At 38.1% G+C, this 20057-nt stretch overlaps 1 protein-coding gene across 12 annotated transcripts in view; it reads right to left on the reverse strand.

Moving 5' to 3' along the window:
• Window positions 1-20057, reverse strand: part of ANO3 (anoctamin 3) — a 403981-nt gene that overhangs the window by 193683 nt on the left and 190241 nt on the right. Inside the window, exon 1 of one of the 12 annotated variants that reach the window (XM_073347810.1) lies at window positions 754-777. The exons of the other annotated variants lie outside the window; for them this stretch is intronic. The gene's annotated coding sequence lies outside the window, so the exon portion shown is untranslated. Of the gene's footprint in view, window positions 1-753; window positions 778-20057 lie in introns of those variants that run through there. 12 annotated transcript variants of the gene reach the window in all.

The raw sequence follows: 20057 nt of genomic DNA on the forward strand, positions 1-20057 counted from the left end.
GAATCTAGCCCAGCAAAACAAAACAGTTCATTCTGAAAATGTCAAAGTGAACTGTTTTGACATTTCTGATTCTTTTAAAATTATTTTTGACTCAAACAATTCAGCAAAATCAACATAAAATTGTGAAACATTTCAGCCAGCTCAAATTTGCATTTTTTTGGAGAAAAAAGCTTTGGCTAAAAACATTTGCCCAGCTCTATGAACTACCCTTTTACCCCCATGCAGAAGTGGTGCTTCCAGGCCCCAGTAAACCTACGCTGGTGGGGCAGTATAGGGAGTTTACATTGCTGCTGCTTCTGCTGTACTTATGGATCGGTAGAGAAGTTCAGTCTCCAGGACCTTCAATCAAAAACTTTGCACCTGCTCTAAATTCACATTTTAAATAAAAGACTCACGAACTGACAATTAGCTTTCTGGCTGCGATGTTAAATCACATGCTTTTAATAGATAACTGCAATGCTACAGGGCATGTTTTTATCCCTAAAGTTTCTGGGGAAAAGATGCATTGCAGGGGAAAGAGATTCCACAGAAACTGCAACTACAGGTTAACAATAAGAATCAGATATCTGAGGCCTAAAGGGGATATAACTTCCTGCATTACTAATATGCATCCCAATTAACTAGCTCATGAAAACAACACTGCTTTTCAGGTGAATCATTTCTTTAACAAAGAAAACTTTCCATAGCATTCCCACCTCTACCACACACATTGCAAACAAAGAAATGTACAATAGAAATGTTTGAAATACCTACCTCAATGCACAGTAAGTGTTCACAAAGGGAGGCTCAGCTAGAGAAGGCTTTCGGTTTTGTCTGTCTTTTTAAAATGTATGGTTTCAGAGTAACAGCCGTGTTAGTCTGTATTCGCAAAAAGAAAAGGAGTACTTGTGGCACCTTAGAGACTAACCAATTTATTAGAGCATAAGCTTTCGTGAGCTACAGCTCACTTCCTCAGATGCATATCGTGGAAACTGCAGCAGGCTTTATATATACACAGAGAATATGAAACAATACCTCCTCCCACCCCACTGTCCTGCTGGTAATAGCTTATCTAAAGTGATCATCAGGTGGGCCATTTCCAGCACAAATCCAGGTTTTCTCACCCTCCACCCCCCCACACAAATTCACTCTCCTGCTGGTGATAGCCCATCCAAAGTGACAACTCTTTACACAACTCTTTACACAATGTGCATGACAATCAAGTTGTGCAGGAAATAGCCCAACTTGATTGTCATGCACATTGTGTAAAGAGTTGTCACTTTGGATGGGCTATCACCAGCAGGAGAGTGAATTTGTGTGGGGGGGTGGAGGGTGAGAAAACCTGGATTGGTGCTGGAAATGGCCCACCTGATGATCACTTTAGATAAGCTATTACCAGCAGGACAGTGGGGTGGGAGGAGGTATTGTTTCATATTCTCTGTGTATATATAAAGCCTGCTGCAGTTTCCACGATATGCATCTGAGGAAGTGAGCTGTAGCTCACGAAAGCTTATGCTCTAATAAATTGGTTAGTCTCTAAGGTGCCACAAGTACTCCTTTTCTTTTTAAAATGTATGCATCTATCAGTGGAGGAAATAGGGTCCAATAGTAGGCTGATGAACTGGGAGGCAGAAGACTGGTTTTAATCTTGGCTAAACCACAGACAGGGTATTAGACCTTAGATAAATTACACCTCTCTCTTTGCCTCAGTTTCCCAATCTGTAAAATAGGGATAATAATTCTATCTTCTTTTTGAAGACCTATGGACCTGTAGTGCCAAGTACTATAATCAAAACATAGCCTTCTTACATTAGATAGGCTACACAAACAGGTCCAATTGTGGGATTATTTAAACTGGACATTTTGTAACTCACAGGCCAGCTGTGGAAAGTGAAGATCAACGGTAGATCTTGTATACTGGATCTGACACAACAGCATTGCACCACTGCTAACTAAGGCCTGTTCTCTAATGTCTGTGTGTTACAATTAGAAATGGGCTCACACCACTAAATTCAGATCTGGACTTACATTATCCTCATTTTATAGAGTCATAAACCACAGCAGATTGATGGCAGAACCAGTATCATTGAGGAGTCTTGACACCCTTTACACTACTTTAATCACAATAATAGAGCCCAGTTTGTCCACTGTAAAAGTATAATTTGCTTAAAGTTCTCCATCACACACTCAAACCCTGACACAAGACTAAGAGACTGAAATGGGGGGGGGGTCTTGTTGCTTGTGGGCCTCATCCAAACTGTCAGCACATACTAGAAATGCATTTCATATTTCTGCAATGCTTCTTCACCCGAGGAAGAGACCTGTAAATAGCCACAGTAAGTGAAGCTGCAGAGCTGATTTTTCTCCGCCATTTGCATTATGGCTTCCTGCTGGTGCTCGCTGTTTGAGGAGATTTAGCAAGTGACAAAGCCCTCTTACAGCAAGATACAATGAAACAACTAGTGATTATACAATTTTCTTTAGTTTCCTTCAGCAACCTTGGTAACCACTCCATAAAGTTACCTGTACCCATACATCATGCCTACTTATACAGCTCCATGTGTCTTGAAATGTGCTGCGGAGGTGTGCAGAGCTATTTTAAAATTCTATAATTTCCCTAAATTATTTTAAAAAGTCAAGATCTGTACTGATTTAAAAATTCAAAAGGTTACATATCTGGAAAAGTTACCAATGCTCTTTTAGAGCTTGTAGTTTAAAGAGAAAATAATACCCTTTCAACATGCACAATTAAACATAATGTACAGAACTATGAAAGAGCCTAACATATCATCTTTGCACCTGAAATAAACATGTACTACTTAATAATTCTCTGAACTTCCAGAAAAATGCCTTTTAGCGGAGCACCTCGATGGCTTAAACAAAACTTTTTTAAAAAAATTATAAAACAAATTTTCCCATTCTAAGTATAATTTATATTTCTCAATATCAAATATAAACCAATATTCACCTAAAGCATATAACAGACTATCTAAATAATTACCACTAAAATCTCTTCCCAGTACATACGCCTCTCCAACATCCTTATCCCAAAAGCCTGGGGGGACTTAGCTTTGGAGCATGTCTTGAGAAGTTAACACATTCATAATCTGCAATGAATGTTCACTAGGTGAACACATATGGATTAGAGGAAAATGAATTCCAGAGACAAGATGTCTTCCATGAGACTACCCTTCCAACCACCATTCCTTGTCAGTTAAATAGACTAAAATTAATTGAAAATCAGCCTGAAATCAATATCCTATTCCCTGAGGCACGGAAAGGTTGGGTAATTCACCCAAGGTCAGAGGAGATGGCAGTGGTAGAGTTCAGAAGAGAACACAAGTGTCACCCAGCTGACTTATAAGCAGTAGACTACACTAAACATCCAAGTTTCCCAGTTCTTCCACTAAACTGATGGGTGACCTTGGGCAAATCATACGCTGCTCTGTGCCCCAGAGACAAATGGGGACAATGATACTGACCTCCTTCATAAAGTGATTTGGGATCTACTGATGAAGAACACTATGTAACAGTTAGATATTACTACTATTATAGTATTGTCAGAAGTCCAACTCTGTCTTTTACTACACGTATTTATATTTCTTTAAGAAGGTGACTGACTTCAATGGTGAGACAATTGACAGAATTTATCATTGAAATGAACAGAGGCCTCTCCTTGCTAATGAGGTACAAATGCTATAGAGGTACATGCAGATTTCTGAAGATATTTTATTAGATGAATAATTTATTTAATCTTAACTTTAAAGTAAAGTGTTTCCAAACAAAAGGTGCAGAAACTGTTACTGCAGAGACCTACAAGGCACCTTCATTATAAAGCATATTTATTGTCACTTGAAACTACCTCATGGAATAGGAAGTGACAACAAGTCCTACAAAAATATTAGCCTGTGGATATAAACACACAACATTTTCAGAATTTTTTCACCGAAAGAGTTTGCAGATTTGACCAATGCTAAAATTCCATTATTTTCACTGCATACACTTTAAAAAAATTATTAAAAATCAAAATGGCAACATTTTGCTATTCAGATGTGGTCTGAAATTTGGCAAACAAACAATAGTGTTTTGCAAAGAATAGTGAAGTGCTTTCAGATGCATCACAAACTGTTTTTCTACCACCAAACATGATTTCAAGCTGAAGAAAATTTAATTTTCCTCTGAATAACCAGAGACAAAACTAATACATTTAGGTTTCTCATGACAATATTATTGTTGATGGTAAGCCTTTTTTTTTTTAAATTGCTTTGGAACTGCTAGAAGGTAAATTATCCTGGCATATCGGATTATCTTATGATTTTAATCCTGTAATTGAGGAAAATGGATCATGCCACCTGCTATGTGATGTAGCTTGATTAATTAATTTTTAAAAAAAGCATAAGAATCACCCACAGCATCATCTACATCAGTTACATCTCATTAAGGAAATAAATGCTCACATATTTTCCCTTTTTCTATTATCATTTGTATCAAGTTATCACCCAGAGACTCCAATATGGTTCAGGACTAGAGCTGGGTGACACTTTTCATGTGGATTTTTTTCCCCAGAAAAAACACAGATTTGGGTCAACCAGAACAATTTGGGAACCGGAGCAGACTTCAGTAAATTGTTTCAGTTGAATAAAAAAAATGAAAATGTCAAAATGCTTTGTTTCAGCATTTCAAAAACAAAAGATTTTGATGTTTCATTTCAGACAAATGTCTTGTTTCAGAATTCACTCAATTCAACTCATAAAAAGTTTGAAACCTTGAAAGACTAAACAAAGCATTTTGTTCCATCAAAAACAATTAAAAGAAAAAAATCACGAGAAAAAAACAAAATTCTTATTTTGGGTTGACCTGAACTGTCATCCTCCCTCCCCCGCATTTTTTCTGTTCAGTCACCGAATTAAAAAAAAAAAAGATTCTTAACAGAGATTCTTTCAGGACCCCACCATGCTATGTGCCAGATACGCACATAGAGAGGCACAGTCACTATTCTAAAGAGCTTACCGTCTGTGGAAGAAAAACAGCCACCTGCAGAAAGTATTCATTTTTTGCTTGTTGGCTAATACTGTCTGGTCACATGGAAGGCTAAAGGCATCAATATTATTTATATTGTGGGCCAGATTTCAAAGTAGTCATTACTCCTAATTGTGCTCAGATTTTCAAAAGAGCTCAGCACCCAATAGCCCCCAAATTTATTTAGGTGTCTAATTAGACATTTATTTATTTGTTTTTTAAAACTGGCCTTATACGTAGTTTGTGCTTATGTCCATCGAGTAAGTCTGGGACAGCTGGATCAGATTTATTTTTGGTCGTTTCATGTTTATGCATAAGACATGAAATAATGTTTTGCTTTTATAGTTACATGGTGATTCTTCAAATTCATCAACAAAACTAAACTCCAGTTGTTTCTTCTCAGTAAACTTCACGAACTGGAACAGGGCATTTCTGTTTATAATTGTTTAAAAAACCACCTTGGGACGGATATTGTCCTGCAGATGTCCCTGACTTTCTCGCCCTGCATCTGCACAGCACAGTCTCAGTCTCCTCCCTGGGTGTACACTCTGACTGGTATTGGTCCATTACTGATGGAAATAGACGAGTTATTGATAATAATGCAGAAAAGGCAGACGTGTTAAATAAATATTCGTTATCTGAGGAAAAAACAGATGATTTAATCATATCATATGATAACACTCCTTCCATTCCACTGGTATCTCAGAACACAGGATTAATTTCTTCCCCAATTAAATTATTTTCTCAGCTCCCCCATTATAACTCTCCTTCTCTCTCTCTATAAACTAAGCCGTCATTCTCTCTCTATATATACTAAGCCGTCTATAGCTGATGGAAGCTGGGAAGGAGGAAACAGAGTGCTGTCATTTATGTTAGAAATATTTAGAAAACACTTGGATGTTATGGTGATATTGACCAGGCAGACTGACATACTGTCAGCTATTACCTTTTTATAATTCTACACAGTGGGATAAATTCTGCAATGACATATTATGTGTAAATTAATCAGAATATAACTATAGGGTGACAATAGAGTATTTTGAACTGATTTGGCATTCAGTGAGTGTAAAACATAAGTGCAACTTAAAACCAAAGATCACACACTAGGAGGGAAATATCAAGAAAGCAGTTCACAGGGGGATGCAAGATAAAGTTGGGTGGAGGGCTTTCTATGGCATCTAGCACTATAGTATTTAATGCCCCAATACAGAAAAGTTATGAAGCATATATTTAACTTTAAGCACCTGAGTAGTCCCATGAATTCTTCAGTGGGACTACTGACAGGTTTAAAGTTAAACACATGCTTTGCTAGATCAGGACCAGAATGCGTAGCATCTTGAGGGGATTTTATATCTATATAAAGTCTAGTAAAGATGTAGCCTATGTTTTATTTATATATTATTTATTTATATTTATTTATTTATTTATATATTATATATATTATTATTATATATAATATATATATTATATAAAAATATATATTTTTATATAATATATAATATTATATAAAATTTATATCAATATATATGAAATATATAAATAAAACATAGGCTACATCTTTACTAGGTTTTTAAAGCAACACTTTAAAATTCTCCAGTCACAACGGTATAAGACAGGTTTCAGAGTAACAGCCATGTTAGTCTGTATTCGCAAAAAGAAAAGGAGTACTTGTGGCACCTTAGAGACTAACCAATTTATTTGAGCATGAGCTTTCGTGAGCTACAGCTCACTACTCAAACATCAAGAAATCTGTGCATGACCTAAAAATCAAGCTAATTCAACACTATTTATTTTGACTGGGAACTAACAATTAAGGTAGCACTTCTAGGAGAAAACATGTGGTAGAGATGCTAAAAAACGAACTTTATTCCAAATGTTTAATGATGACACAGTAAAGTGAAAAAATAAATTTGAAGATGTTGAGTTAAATCGTTGGTTGCTATAGATTGACATAACTATGTAAATTTACACCAGCTAAAGATCTGGCCCTCAGTTTCCACTGACCTTTACCTGAAACTAACTTTGGTATAGAACAATATAAATGTTGTAATTACTATGACTAGCTATTCAGAATGAACTCCATGGAGTTATTTCCAAGGCATGATTGTTGTTTCCAAGATAGTCCCACAAAAAGCTGAAAAATCTATTAAATCTTTTCTGTATGTAACTGTTGGCCTTTGAATCATAAAATTATTATTCCTCTTTTACGGACTGAAATCCAGTTTCCAAATTTGGAATTGCAAAAAAGGAAAGTAGAGCACACTGAAAAGGAATCTTTAGTTTTAGATTTCTAAGTGAAAACTAGCTGAATAAATCAGTGCAACATAGTTAGCTCAAATGAACATACAACCATTTCACTTCACCTTCAGGCTCTTATCTGCTGACTTCAGCTTGCTTTTTACAACACTTTTGGATAATTATAGTAAGACAACACTTATAAAATAATAACCTTAAGTAATAGAATTTGTTCAATTAGCACAAATCCTATTTATAAAGACCCATAGGGCTCAATCCTATAAGATACTGAAAACTCCGGCCCTCTACAGAAAAGCACTAAGCATATACTTGACATTATACGCTTCATTTGTTCCATTAGCTTAAGTGCTTTGCTGGTTTAGGCCAGAATGTTCAGCATCTGGCAGGATTGAACCCCTAGTGATGTTAGAAGCCAGAATCAAGGTTTTACTTGGAACAGTTCACTATATTTTAAGTATTCCAGAGCTCTCAGCATTGGCATAATTTTGCTCCATCAAATATCAATGATAAAACTTATTGAATTCAATGAGAGTGAAATTCAAAAGTTCTATGCACTTTTGAAAATCATTTTCTAACTGACCCTTCCTGTACATGGACCCCAGGGCCATGACAAAAAATTGTTCCATACTAATTAGTTTGAAAGACGCTTCCCCCAAGTGCAAGCTCTGACAAGGCAATGGGCTCAAAATCTGATTTTTTTAAAGCTATACTTTACCAGGATGTTATAATAAAAAAAAATAAAATTTTGGGATTTATCCTCAGTGGGACTGAAAACTAACACTTCCCATTGATGTCAGTCGTAAACAACTTAATTACATCAGCTGAAGTAAATGGCAGCTTTGGGGGGTCAGCCCCAGGCGCTTAGATTTTCAAATACTTTGACAAAGCCGCATGAGAAACATTAAGTTAATTCGCAGACATGGGAATGACTAAATCATCAGATTTGGAATTGCAAACTAACAGGTGGAATTGTTTGACATTTGTATAAAATTTGGCATTTTTGGTTCACTTCAAAAAAATCTTTTTTTTCTGGACGTGTCATAGTACTGATATAAAGTGAGCACTATAGTTAATACCAGACCAGCCTGTAGGCATGAAATACTGGGTAGATTTATACACTCCCACCACCCCCAACCTTGCTTCCTTTCTTGAATATAAAACAGATTAATAAAAATGATCAAGATAAGATGAGGGACAGAACTTCCTAACATACTGCCAGGCTTGATCATCTATTTAAAATAAACATAGCCATTTCCACAGAAAGAGAGTGACAATGTACAAAGCTTGTCTTACAGTCCTTTTTGATCACAAAGTTTTAACCATATATTTGTCCTAAAGGGGAACATTAACAAGTGTCCAAATACAAATCATTTGCAAGCATTGGTACTTCGTATAAATCAGTGACAAACTGGAATCTGTCAGGAAGGATTTTAAAAATTGCTTTATTTTATATATGGCACCCTTCATTTCATGCTCCATGTCGAACACTTTAAAACACTGAAATAAAATACACCTAAATAAAACAAAACAATTTAATTAAAAGTCTGCTCATAGAGGGAGGTGTTTACCAGTCTGAGACAAGAATTCAGCAACAGTTCTTGCTCAGAATGACAATGGACAAGATCCCCCTTCCTGCTCATGACCCTTTACACCACATAGAAGGACCACAGTGGTGTAGAAGAGACCATAAAACAGCTCTACACAGGGGAGGATTGTCCTGGTACTCTGGTAGATATCCACAAAAGGCTGTCTTCTGAGGACGCCTTTACAAGCCCTGGAATAGATAGTGTACCAGGTGTTGGGCAGGAATGTTAGGGGTGGGACAACACACACAGTGCTGCAGAGATTCCAGGCAGTGCTGCCACCATGTAGACAGGCCCCCTGAGCTGTCTAAGTTACCCTGTAGAACTCTCCAGCTCCTGGAATAGTCCAGGTTTGGTGGACAAAAAGGTGGCTTAAAGCCATGTAATGAATTATGGAAACAATGATTATATTATGCAAGCAATCGATCATCAACAAAAGCATCTGCATTCAAGGTACAGTCAGCAGTCCAGCTGAAACGCAGCAACTGGAGAGTTGCTAGTATCCCTTAGTAAGTATCAATCCAACTCTTGTACAAGGACAAGGAGACAGTGAAAGTCTTTTGGGTCAGATAAAATTGAATAAGATATTTAATCTTTCCTATCATCCTTACTATAGAATTCAGTCAAAGTTGGTGGTGAAGGATACAGACATTGCAGAAAAGCATGAGCTGTACTAATTCAATCAGGACAGAATAAGAGCCTAGCATCTGGCTGTGTGGCAGCCCAGAAGTGTTCTGACCTTAGGTGAAAGTGGAAATCCTACCGGATGGTTTTTCAAATTTTATAACTGTGCATGCCACTTATCAATAAATAGGAAGTGCCAAAGAACAGACTCCCTGCCCTGAAGAGTTCACTGAATAAAGGCTTGGATGGGATAACAATACAGACTAACACAATACAGATACACATTGTGATGTGCAAAGATTATAAATGGAATGCTTCACATTACATGTGAGTTTTCAGCACTTTAGAATGTAAAACTCTTTGAGACATGGATCATCTTTCAGTTGTGCTAAACACTGTATGTATAAATAATGAAAAGTATCCAGCTGAGAATTTGGGTCAATCACAAGCAGCTCTGTCAGTCCTGTGTGCTCACCTTTAAAATGGTGTAGTGATGTATGCTCAATAAAGCAGGTTATGAGTCATAATTCCTCTGATTCATGTGAGATGGTATAAAAACTGAAGTTTGTGAGCCTTTGGCACAGATTTCATGTTCAAAACCAGATTTACAAAAGATACCATCTAACAGAAGTCTGTAAAAGGCCCTAAGAAACCTCAGAATCTAGTGTCTGTTTCAAAAGAAAAAAACAAGTAAGTTAAAACATTGGCAATCCTGGAATAAATAAGCTGGCCCAGGAGTTCTAATGCATACTTCAAGAGGACCCAAGAATGTGTGTGGTTTACAGTGGCACAAACAACAAATAATTGAGCAATAAAAACCCAGAAACCTGACTCCAGTGAGAATTATTGAGAATATATGACCCTGTATCAGTTCTCCAAGCAGAAGTGAGTGTAGACAACTAGTTAAGGCAACACCATTTTCTTTCATTTGTTGGACTTCTCAAAGGTAAAGTGGGAAAGTAGAAGAATGAGGAATCCATGACCTGCAAATAATCTGTCTGTAGAAAACTGCACTCCCGGAGTTAGCATTTTAGGTGAAGAAAACGTGGTATGGTGGTAGGAGTTAGAAGAAGAAAAGTTCCCTACCCTACACATGCCATTCAACTGTTGATTTCTCAAATTTTGGATATATTTTATTTCTTTAATTTTGTTACATATTGCCTGTTACTGACATTTTGGGCTATGCTTGGAAAATTTGGCACCAGTTGAGTGGAGGGGAAAAAAGGCAAATGAAGTCTTCTACAGTTCTGGCCGTAGAAAAGTACAGTTAGCTATAAATCAAGAGAAGGCAGATCTTCTGAGATCCAGCATCACACTAGTGATATTCTGTTAGAAAACTGGTATACAATTTTGGCCCCAGGAATATAGTGGTGATATGGCAGAGCCCCAGAAAGTTAAAGACAGATTAAAAATGGTTTATAGGGCTGATCTGAGGGTCTGAGTTGCAATGAATAAACTATTTTATTTATAGTGTTTAAATGAAAGGAGACAGGGTATAAAGGAGAACCTGAAGGAAAAGGAACAGATCGTTGCCAATAAGCCAAATGAAATCATAACTAATCAAAAATGAGATAATTAATTGATATTAACGAAAGATTAGGGATAAGTCTTATAAAGGAACAAGGTCAAATTACTTAACACAAAAGATAGCAGAAATATGAACAGGGTGTGGAATACATAGGGAAATAAGCCTGGTCCAGTATAGGAATGAGAAGAACAAATGTCTTCATGCACTCATAGTTTAAAATTGTGATATGTAAGTTGACTGAGTTAAACTGGAAGAAAATCAATGTGTTGAAAATATTCTCAGCTGTGATAGAGTACAATGAAAGTGATCCTGTGACATACTCCAAAGTGGCAGAATGTCTCTAAAACCTCTGCATTTTTCTTCAGCTATAAAACAAAGGTTTCTTTAATTGCACACACTACAATGCTCTTAAATATCTTGAGCTCTGAAAAAAATTAACAGGTAACATCTAATACAGATCAACATGAAATCTAGAAGAATTAGTGCTGGAATTTAAATTTTAGTGTCAGGATGCACATCTAAAATCTCAGCGCCTTTCCTCATTTTCTGAGCCAAGATTTTGAGACAGTGTGAGTTTATGTGATTGTTTTGCATGATCAGACTTACATTTGACTAATGTTTATTGATGTGTAAGACTATCTTCCAGTGTAAACTAATGACAGCATTCCACTACAGCAAAGAAATCTGGACTTCCCAAATGCAGTAAGTTCTAGTCTCCGCATTGCTGCTGCATAAATAATGAAATCCTATATTTGATCAACTGCTTAGATTCAGTCTGACAAAATCAAAACTGTCTTATTCAGCATTTGCTGGGGAGCCAAATGAAGTGTTTTCTAGTGCAATGATTCAAATTGTCTGGCAACATGATCTTTTCACATTTAATTTCAGACTGTTTCCAGATGCAAAAGTGAATACATCCTGCTGATGCAAAACCACAGGTCACATTGGTTATTGCACACAGTGCAATAAGGAAAGCATCTCTTTCTCACTTGATTAGTTCATTTTGATTATTTTTGTACTGGGCTGCTGGATGCTAAATGCAAGTCAGCGTTTATTACAAGAGAAACAAATATGAATATTTTTTCCTTATAGTGACTAAAAGATACCTCTTGAAAGAAAACAGTATAACTGTTCTTGAGAACTAAGCTAAAATCAGCAAGCTATGTGGCCAAATTCACAGTTGCACTTACTAAGCGCTAGGCAAAGTTGATAGGGATGGGACACAAAGAAGCTGTTGGTTGCTTCCTGATCCGGAGACCAATTCTATGCAGGCCTAAACCTCAGAGTAGTTTAGAAGAACTTCAAAGCCACTTTAAAAGATGCCAGTTAGCTATGGCCCCAAGCCAGCCGTTACACCAATGGTGTGTACCCACTCATTTAAATCTATTTGGCACCAGAAAGATCAGTTGAAAGTAGACCTATCAGACTCATAGTTCTTAATGCCAAAGAATACTGATTTTCAAACACTAATTTCAATAAAACAATTATAACCACAAAAACTGAACATATTTTATGGGCTAAAGGCTACAATATTCCAACATGGATGGTGGAAAATAGTTGAAGTCATTTATGTACCTAACTTAGGCACCTACATTTGAAAAAAAAATTGCTAACCACCTAACCTAGCAGTGCAATCACATAAGTCAAAATATCAGGAGACATTTTATAATGGGTACATAACTTGTTATTTTAAAATGATAATTTAAAGCCTTGTATGTTTAAAATCCCTCAGTTAGACACAGGCAGACATCAGAGTGGTAATAATGAGAATGACATACATCTCCAACTTAAATGAATCTCACACCTACCATCCTAGCCACCCTTTTGCTACCTTTGACTCACTCCTCAAACCCTCCACTTCTCTTTCCACACAAGGTATCTCAGATTTCTTCCAAGAGAAAGGTGACAAAATGCAACCTCCTCTCAGCTCACCTTCCCTTTCTCCCCTACAACTCGCCCCTTCTTCCCTATCGCAGATGCAGAAGTTTCTCATCTCCTATCATCTTCCAACCACTCCCCTCACCCTAGTGACTCCAACCTATCTCCTGATCTGCCTCCTGCCCACTCTCATCTGCTCCCTTACCCTTCCCTCTGGCTCTTTCTGCTCACAATACAAGCATACTCCAGTCTTTCCCATCTTGACCCCAACACCACCATTTTCCCCACTTACCTCTTCAACTAAATCTCTGGGTCTCTCATTCATCTCTAAGCTGTCTACAATTGCTTTCTGGAGTTCATCGCCTCCTATGTCACCCTAGACATCTCCAGTCTGGCTTCCGCCCCTTGTATTCCATTGAAACTGCTCTCACCAAACTCTAATGACCTCTTCCTAGCTAAAGCTCAGAAGCAGTACTCCATCCCCATCCTCCTTGTCCTGTCAGCCACCTTTGGCCCAGTTGACCACGCTTCTCCTCTTGAAATCTTGTCCTCCCTTGGCTTCCATGACTCTGTATTCTTTGGGTTCTCCTGATACCTCTGTAAATCACTCCTTCAGCTTGTCCTCCTCATCTGCCCTACAACATCAGGTCAAGCTCAACAAAGGCTAATCTTCTCTCCAAGCTCTCCCCCACCACCTCCTTTGTTGACCACTGTGAACACCACCATCATCATCAGGCCATAACCTGGGCATCATCTTCAACTCGGACTTCTCTCTACATCTTCACATCCAAGCTATATCTAAATCTTGACAATTCTTTCTGCATAACATCTCTAAAACATGGCCTTTCTTATCCATCTGTGCAGCTAAAACTCATCCAAACACTCATCATATCATGCATCAGTTACTGCGATATCCTTCTCTGGCTTTGAGAAATGCAATCTTGCCTGGCTCAGATTCATTAAGAATAGTACTGCTAAGATCATTTTCCTAAGCCGTTGCTTTGACCATGTCACCTTTCTCTTTGAATCCCTCCACCTGCTCCTCTATTGCATCAAACATAAGCTGCTTGTCTTCACTTTCAAGCCCCTTCATGGTTACCTGTCATCTCTCATTTGCTATACAGCTGTCAACATTCATCTCCAAGCGGTTCATGATTCCAGCGTCCATTGCCCACTTGTTAAATTTTAAAACAAGCATCTTCATGCTTTTTCCCATTCATCCCTACATGCTTGGGTGGTGCTCCCCATAAATATCTGCAAAGCTACCTCACTATCCACCTTCAAATCCCTCCTGAAAACTCTCTTTATTGTGAGGCCTACAAAAAACTTGACAATGGTCAGGTTCTGGTGCGCAGAAATCACTGCCTATCGTGCACACTGTTCTCCCTAAGCTGTGCGCGTGTGTGCATGCACACAGACCCTAAACCCCGCACACACAGCAAAACACCACACGCACAAAAATTTGCACAGGAGCACAATTTGCACAGAAGAAATTTTTTGCGCACACGGCCTGTCAAAAATGAGAGAGAACAATGATCGTGCAGACCAATTTCATCTCACTGTTTCCTTGTATTTCATCTGTCTGTATCCATTTGTTGTCTTATACTTTGCTTAGGAGCTCCTTAGGATAGGGACTGGTTTTGTTCTGTTTGTACAGCACACAGCACAATACAGACCTGGCCCATTACTTGGTCTCCTAGGTGCTATGGTAATACAAATAAATAATGTAGAATGCAGAATATTAGAGTAGAGAATTACCATTTGGATCTGAGAGAAGAAAAGTTTGCCCATTTAATAATAATTCTGCAACGTGACCTATGCTAGCCTGGCCATGTAGAATTTCTCTTTTAGCTAGAAGATATTGTCAGGAAAAAAAAATTACTTGTAATCCCCATTTTAGCAGTATTTCCAGCCATGATTGGAAGCAGAAGCACGGGAAATCTCACATAAAAGTAATTCCCCTTGAGATCTTCAACACAGTTTAGCAGGTACATGACATTCAAATACTTGGATAAGCTGCTGAGCTTTTGGATGCTTAGCCTAACAGAATCTGAACTTCAAACCATGGCAGATTGAAAAAAAAGCCACCCAAAAAACTTTTCTGAGTCCACGTAATAACTTAGCAACAAAGGAAATTGCACTAGTTACTTTAAAAAGTCATTCCCTAAATGCAGAAGTGGTATACTGATCTAAAATGTTAGCTAATTTAAGAAAAACTTGCCTGTAGGTGTGGAAGGTATAAATGGTCTCACAAATTGCCACCTGGAAAGGAAATGTATTTTAATCTTTAGTGAAATACACAAGTCATTAAGGTCAGTATTATTGAACATTATTTGGCAAAACAAAACTTGGATTCAGCTTTTCTTTCTGCCACTCTAGCAATCCTAATTGATTTCTCTGGTGGCTCATCCAACACTGAGGGTTCTGATGATATCACCCTGCAGTGTTGCAAAGAGAGGACAGGAGTATTTTCACAGGTTGCTCATCAAGGAAGGCAGCAATGGTCACAGTTAAGTATTTTATGTCTCTTTGGACTCACCAACTGCTTTCATCAATTTACATAGCTCTACCTATAAACTCCTTGAAGTTTTAATAGTCTTTGGTTATTGCTACTTCAATCTTGGAAAACAAATCGTGAAGTCTGGTACTTTTTGCTGTAGATATGTAACCCAAACTGCCCATTGCTACTTTGACTTAAAAACAAAACAAATCAAAACCAAGACATTAGCCATCAAGGTCAGAAACTTTAAAAAAATAATTCATTTGTAACCAGTGATCAGTTTCCATCTCTCTAACAAGGTCCCCAAGATTTGCCATTATTATTCAGGGCCTCATGCTCTCCAGAATTAGAGGTGGTCAGCATTTTGGACCCTAGAGGTCAAGGTCTTCCACATGACCAGTTGCTTTATTCAAGAGCTTTACAGACTTCTGCTTCTCAAGCCAGATGTTTGCCAGTCCAAATTTTGCCAAATTTTTCATAATCAATATGTAATCCGATATTTCTATGCAAATTTCTTCTGACTGATCGGAACATTTCTGTGCACCTGTCTTCCCTGTTGATTTAAGCCTCAAACACCAGATGGAAGCTAACAAATTACAGTTAATTTAATAAAAGGCTAAATGGCTATTGGCTATTATTACTGTCAGAAAAATCTGTTGAGGGATGGCACAGAAAACCCCTGGAATTATTTATTACTATGACATCCCACATAGTAACTCCACATGTGCCCTCATGAACTCTTACTTCCCATGAGCTGCAACTCTGTGTGACCACCTGAGGGGACTTGAGTCTCGTATGCAAAGTCATGAAGCGGATTTAACAGGTTTTTGTTAGTTAGCCTTTTGCCCCGACTTCCCTCCTCTCAGGCACGAAGGATGAATTTCAGGGATCTTCAGCACCCATGTCTGTCTCTATAGCCATGGTACCAATGACAGTCACTTCTCTTCATCCCAGCTATCCTCACTAATTAACTTATGTCCTCAATCACGGCATCTTTTATCCTGCTGGATAGAAAAGCTGTCTTTTCAGAAGAGAACATGTGCATCTGGAGGCTTTAGAAGCAGGCTTTTTAGATGACCTCTACAGTGAGCAGCAGGGTCTTTTTAAACAAACAAACAAACAAACTGGCCATTATACTGAGGAACAGCATCAGTCAGACATGTGGTTCAGAAGCCTATGAAGAGCAGCTTGGAATCCTGCTTCCTCAGTAACTAAGGAGCCATGCACAACATGTAGGGTAATTTGTGGTCCAGTTAGCAGGGCACCTTAAAGCAATTGGATTAGAGGTCATGAAAGCAGCTCTGTTGCCTATGAGGAGGCTGCACTACAAATTTAGGAACACTTTAAAAATAAATTCAAGTTTTCTGGAACTGGGAGCCCCAGTAAAAGGAGGAACTGGAGCAGAGATACTCCTCAAAAGCAAACCCTAAAGAGAGAACTAGGGTAATGGAGGAGCACCAAAGGAGGAAGACATTATGAGGTTGTGCAGCAGTTGGCCACCTGGACTGGGCATTATAAAGCTGCAAACTATCTAGGCATGAAAACATTGGAAATCCCTGGAAACCGTGTTCTTAAGATAGCTTGATCTGGCTTTCTAATAAAAAAGCCAAAATGGATCCTTCTTGAGTAGCAATCTTGCTCCTAGAAAGGGTAATTATGCTGGCATACCCTTCAAGATATTCTGTTTCCAGAAATCACCCACCACCAGAGTTGCCTGCATCCACTTTTGTGACACAAGATCATGTACCAGCAATAGCATGGCAGTGAATACCATTACAGATGCAGTTATTCTGAATGGCTTCACAGCTGGCTGACAACACTGCAAATCTCATTTGTGTCACTGTAGAACTGCATACTACTGTTCTTACATACCAAGAAAGAATACGTGCTGTTCTTAGGGCAGATAGATTCTCTTTTACCATTTTGTGTGTCCATTCAAGTGGTAGAAAAATTGACATTTAAGAAATGTCAAAGTCAGTTACATTTTTATTACAGTGCATATAAATGGTGTACTAAAATAAAGACCTCCACTATAGCTGTTGTAGGTTTCCTATTACTGTGGGTTCCAAGATCTCTCTTTTTCATACAAGAAGTGAAGATCATATGCAATCTTACTTCCCGCTGACATTATTTCAGTCTGGATTTGCAAAGCTGCTTTGCTTTAAAATGAAATGTAGTCAGAAAAAGGTGATTGTGAATCAATAACATTTTTTTGAATTACTAACTCTTGATCAGTTTTGGCATGATACCAAAAGAGACCACTTTGTTCTTTCTAACTCTGAAAATATTTTCCAAAATGAGGGCCACAGCATTTATTCAGCACATACTGAGAATCTTGGTTGAACATTAATAAGAACTAACTAGTACAGTGAGACACTCTTCTACTAAGATGCAGGTTCTTAGAGAGGGGCCAACAATACTTTAATGCAAATCTGCCTCTATGATGCAGTGTGGTACACTATTTACCTTATGGAGATGTCTAGATTAGTGGATTATAAAAGGAAAAAGATTAAGCAATATCTACAGATCCCACACTCTGAATCTTGATGCAACAATATCACAAATATTATTTAATATTAAAATGATTAAATATTAAAATGGGATCACGACCCACAGTTTGAGACCTGCTGGTATAGACCAACTGCTAAGGCAAGATTTTTTATTTATTTATTTCTTAAGAGGCAATCCAGCTCCTGAATGTTTAGCTAACACTTAGCCAATTTAGAGCAGAATCAGTAATGGAAAATTATATAGTTTATAGCAGATAAAGAGTATCAAAGCAAACAAACCAAAACCCACCAGAACAGATAAAAGCAGGAATGCACAGCCAGGGGAAACAAACCTACCTCATAAAAGAAAGGGTAAATAATAATCAGAAAGCTTTGAACTTTAAAAAGCACCATAAAATAAAATGCATTGAGGGATAAATCTACATCACTACCAGGATGTTGATGACCCAGAGGCTGTTTTCCCATACAAAACAAAAATACAATCAACTAGAAATAGGGTATTTAAACTGCTTAAGCAAGGTAGCATGCTGAGGAATAACACAGGATTACCACTGATGGGGGGAGGGGTATAAAAGCAAGATTCCAAAGAAATTAAAACAAATAAACAAACAAGCCAGCAACTCTCCTGAAAAGCAATGAAACTGAGAATAATCTGGATGAATTTTACAAATTGTTGTTCCTAAACCACCAGAGTTGTGTGTTCAAGGCATTACTGAGATGTTAAAATATCATAAGAAGAATATAATAAGCGTTCTGTTAGTATAGTTATCAACAAAAACAAAACAAAAAACCCAACCGTAAATCCTGATCGCATGGACAAACTCAGCAGAATCACTAAGGTCTGTATGGCTCAACCTAGCAATAATATACCTTATAATGGAGCAAATCTAAGTAAGAACACTACAGAACTAGACTCTTCTCTAAGCCTGTCTCATTCCCCTGTCCCCTCTGGCCCAGTTCCTCGCTGGAGATTTGCTCTCCCCAGCTCCATTCCTCCAAGGAGTCAAAGCTGAAGATGTACCCCCTGCCCCAAATTCCACCCTGAGACCCAGCTCCCCTTCTCAAGTTCCTCTTTTGACCCTCACCCTCCCAAAAACCTCCCTCTCCCCAAAGGTACATCAAATGCTCGTTGGTTAAATAATGAAGCATCAAGTGACACTTTGTCCCCTGGGCTAGTCAGTTTATTGGTAGATAGACTGCATATTTAAATCACATTCATTCTAACATTTGTACAGTGTTTTGAAACATCTCTCTTTCCTTCCCCTCATGTAACTATTATTAATAAACAAACACTAGAATTAAATAAGCAAAAAAATGTTTTATTACATTTCTGAAGTTAATCCAAATGTTTGTGGGGTGTGTCACACACCAAACCCTGACTCCCAACTCCCTTTCCTTGCATCTACTTCTGGTGGTATTTTGTCAGAAGATCACAAGTCTGGCACTTTCTGTGCTGTACAGAAACTAAAATCTGTTAAAAAGAGTCTAGCTATTTGCCAGGTGTTTCGCTGATGTAAGTTTAATTGTAAGCAAATGCTCTGACAACGCTAAAAGTGAACTGAGTAGCAAAATCTAGCTTGTTTCCACTCATCAAGTTTCTCCTGACCTGTGGTTTCTTCATATCAAAGGTGCCGAGGATGTATTTCCCTACTTCTCAATCCAGGAGAACCCTAGACGTAGTTATCATAATGGAAAACAGCAGCTGGTTCAGCGGAGATTTTTACGACAGTATCTAAAACCCAAAGGTAGATTCCAGCATTGGCGGGAGGAGCTCGTAGGAAGTCAGTGAGAAGAAAGGGGGACTGTAACTATCTTAACTTAAAGAGAGGTTTGAGTGCAGTTTGTTTTGACTCCTTTTTTAAGCTTGGATGTCCAGGTAATATCAGTTTCCCAAAATGCCTTCTTTTACCTTCAATGTCTAGGAAACTTCATGCCTTCCTCTCAGATGAGGACCTGGCCACAGTAATCCATGCATTTGTCATCAGGATTACTGTAAATCATTGTGAAGGCTATGCAGAAGCTCCAGCTAGTGCAGAATGGGGCTGCCCACCTTCTCTAGGGTTTTGGCCACCATGAGCACAGAGGCCTGTGATCAAGACTGAGTCTGGCTCTCAAGGCTCGCACTGGCTCCCAAATCTTGCAATGCAAGTTTAAGGCCGTGGCCCTAATTTTCAAAGCAA

Source organism: Lepidochelys kempii, chromosome 6, assembly GCF_965140265.1.
Source record: "Lepidochelys kempii isolate rLepKem1 chromosome 6, rLepKem1.hap2, whole genome shotgun sequence".
NCBI lineage: Eukaryota > Metazoa > Chordata > Testudines > Cheloniidae > Lepidochelys > Lepidochelys kempii.